Below are 3642 nucleotides of genomic sequence, written 5' to 3'. Positions count from 1 at the left end.
CTCTCTCTCTCTCTCTCTCTCTCTCTCTTTTTGTTAAGCCTCACCTGAGGATATTTTCTTCCATTGATTTTTTAGAGAGAATGAAAGGGAGGATGAGGAGGAGGAGGAAAGAGAGAAACATCGATGTGAGAGAGACACATCGACTGCCTCCCTCATGCGCCCCAACTGGAGTCTGCAATGGAGGTACGTGCTCTTGAACCCTCAAACCTGAGACCCTTTAGTCTGCAGGCTGATGCTCTGACCACTGAGCAACCGGCTAGGGGAGAATTTTCTTTCTTAATATGAGTCTACACTATACTTTCCCCTTGAGGAATAGTTCAAGGTGCCACCACTTTGCTCTTGGATACCCGAGGAGGTTGTATCTATCTTGCCCGTCTTGCCCACACCCCAATACCTGTCCCTTCTTTGGAGATACGCATGAGCTTACTCTAACAGGTCAAGGAGTCAAAGAATCCGAGGTGCCAGCCATGCCCACGGCAGAATTGGGAACAAGGAGATGCAGCCTAGTGGACTCAGTTACCTTGGGGTCTGGACCACCCGTTTACACATCACTGACCATCAAGCTGAAGCGCTAGGTGCCACTCCAGACAGAAGACTGACCTGAGCACAAGCAGGTGGGTACAGTGTTGGGGAGCCTGAGCCCCTTCCATTGGACACAGTTGAGTTTCCCAAAAGAGGTAGAGGGGGGTTCACACAGGGATCTTCAGAGAAGGAAGAACAAGCCGAGGACCAGAGGAACCTGGCTAGGATTTGGGGGCATGCTGGCTAGGACGATGGCCACTACAGCCAGCTAATGAGGGGAGGGTCCAGAAGTTCATCCAATGTGAGGAGCGGTCACAGGGCAAGCGTAGTCTCTTTGCCGGGAGAGAAGGCAGTGGAACATCGCCGGGCACAGCTCTAGAACTGATTTCAGGGGCTGTTGCTGGCTGCAGAGCCTCCTAGCTTCACTCTCCAGCTCTCCTGGGATTCTAGACGTCATCTCATACACTTTGTAAGTTCCTTTCTGTTTTAAGGGAACAGTCTCTGTCATTTGCCGTTAAAAAAGCTCGATTGAGCCCCGGCCATCATGGCTCAGTGGTCGAGCATCGACCTATGAACCAGGAGATCACCGTTCAGTTCCTGGTTGGGGCACGTGCCCAGGTTGTAGGCTCGTCAGTGGTCGAGCATCGACCTATGAACCAGGAGATCACCGTTCAATTCCTGGTTGGGGCACGTGCCCAGGTTGTAGGCTCAATCTCCAGTGTGCGGTGTGCAGGAGGCAGCCAATCGATGATTCTCTCTCATCATTGATGTTTCTATCTCTCTCTCCCTCTTCCCTTCCTCTCTGAAATCAATAAAAATATATTTTAAAAGAAAAAAAAAGAAGCCCGATTGACACATGCTAACTACTTTTATTTGAAATGTTCATTGATAAATGTCACATGGAAATGATTCCCTGGAGCCTGGAAACAGTAGATCAAACGGATGTCACAGAATCGGGATGCTGTTTAGTAAGAGACTGAAATGTTTTTGTTTCCTCCTTTCATCATGCATATTAAATAGCCTAATCTTACATGACTTCAGCACCTCCGCGACTCAGAAACCACCAGTAAGCACAGGAGGCTTGCGAGTTAGATTGAACTGCCTTTGCTGGGTTCGGCCTGTGGTTTTCCTCCTACAATGAAATGTGAAGAGTGGGGGAGGGGAGAAGCTCTGTCCTGTGTTGCTGCTGATGTTGTTAACCAAGGATCTCAGGCTGGTTGGTATTTTTGGCTTCATCATTCCAATTTGCAGCCCCATTTTGGAAATAAAGCAAGATTGAAGTCCAACAGAAAGGAGTTTCTGAGCCACAAAGCAGCCTTTTGGTCCAAGGTAAAAAGTGAGATTCCTGAGGTCTCGCTTCTTCCCGTCCGAGTTTGCTTGTCGCGTGTAGCAAGCTGTACTTCCCTGGTGCACTTGTTGGTTTCCTTCCTGCCTTAGTACTTCCTGTAGGCAGATGTCTGTTGCAATGATTGCAGTGTTTGCTTAGTGACTGTGGACTTTTCACTTCTTCTTGGCACTTCTGTGCCGGAGACTTAAACTCAGGACCACTTTGCTCTCGGAGACCCAAGGAGGTTGTATCCATCTTGCCCGTCTTGCCCACACCCCTTCGTATGACACAGAACCCAAAAGAGAAGGGGTTCCCATGGCTGAGATGGGAGATGTGGGTATTACACTCCTCGTTCAGCTTTGAAGTTTCCAAATTCGAGAGAGATCAAAGGTACATGATGGTATCATTTTACTCTCTATGAGCTAAGGGCCCTTTTCAGCACAGCGTGGAGATCCTGTGGTTTTCCTGCATATTTTCTTTATGCAAGGACAGGTACACACTTTTCTCGCGTGTGTGTGTGTGTGTGTGTGTGTGTGTGTGTGTGTGTGTGTGTGTAACAGGGCCTTGTTCTTCAGAGATCCCAGGTATGCCTCACTCTATCACAGTGATTTTCTTTCTTTCTTTTTTAGAGAGAAGAAGGGAAAGGGAGAGAGGGGAGACAGAGAAACATCGATGAGAAACATCGGCCAGCTGCCTCCTGCACTCCCCCTACTGGAGATCAAGCCCACAACCCAGGCATGCGTCCTGACCAGGGATTCGAACTGTGACCTCCTAGTACATGGGATGACATCCATCCACTGAGCCATGCTAGCGGATAATTTACTAACTACTAAATAATGTTAGTAATTAGTTTATGTGTGCCATGAGATAAAAAAAAAGGTTGAAAATCGCTGTTCTATCAGATATTCAGTCTCTAAGAATGAAAGAACCTGAATTTTTTTTTTTCAGCCTGAGTGGCCCCAGTTCCAAACCCAGAATGACCTCCAAGTTCATCTGAAACCTGCAGTCCTTAGCAGCCTTCTGTGATTGAGGAAGGAAGAATCAGGGGGAAGTTATTGAAGGCAAGGAATATTTTTGGTGAAGCTCCTTTAAGCTGTGTAGCAAACAAAGTCAGAGTCTTCTTCTGCTTAATGAAATTTCCCATTGAACTCATCGAGCCAGCTTGCCATTTTGCATCATCTGCAGACAATGGCTCACCCTAACCCGGCACCTAGCAGGGTAGGTGTGGAATCAGTGGTGGTAGGTAAATAAATGAACCAACGATTTGCAATATCACTCTGGACTCGAATTCTTAAGAAGGCATGATATCCAGTAGCACCTTTGCAAATTCATCTTTTCATGGGGAACTTGGCCTCCAAACCTTGAGTGTATAACAGAAATGTGACCTTCACACAGGCCCATAAGACACATTGTCCTAAGCTCCCCACCCACCCCTGTAGGCTGACCACTTGCCTTTGTAAGCATTTGACCCCCTCCAAAGTCCCTTTTCTTACTTTTTATCTCATCTGAGTCTAAAAACAAGAAAGGAGGGCAAGTTTTATTCCAGTTTTACCAGAAAGTGTGATGGGCTGAATTACGTCCCCAAATGTGTTGAAGCCCTAAATCCCCAAGACCTCAGAATATGACTGTATTTGAAGAGAGGGCATTAGGGTGGTCCTAATCTAATATGATTGGTGTTCTTTTAAGAAGAAGATATTGGGAGAGAGAGAGAGAGAGAGAGAGAGATCAGTCAGGTGCACACACAGGGATGATCATGTGCGGGCACAGCAAGAAGGTGGCCATCTGCAAGCCAA

This window comes from Myotis brandtii, unplaced genomic scaffold (assembly GCF_000412655.1).
Source record: "Myotis brandtii unplaced genomic scaffold, ASM41265v1 scaffold441, whole genome shotgun sequence".
Lineage (NCBI taxonomy): Eukaryota > Metazoa > Chordata > Mammalia > Chiroptera > Vespertilionidae > Myotis > Myotis brandtii.
The sequence above is the reverse complement of the archived record's forward strand: the minus strand, read 5'-3'. Positions refer to the sequence as shown.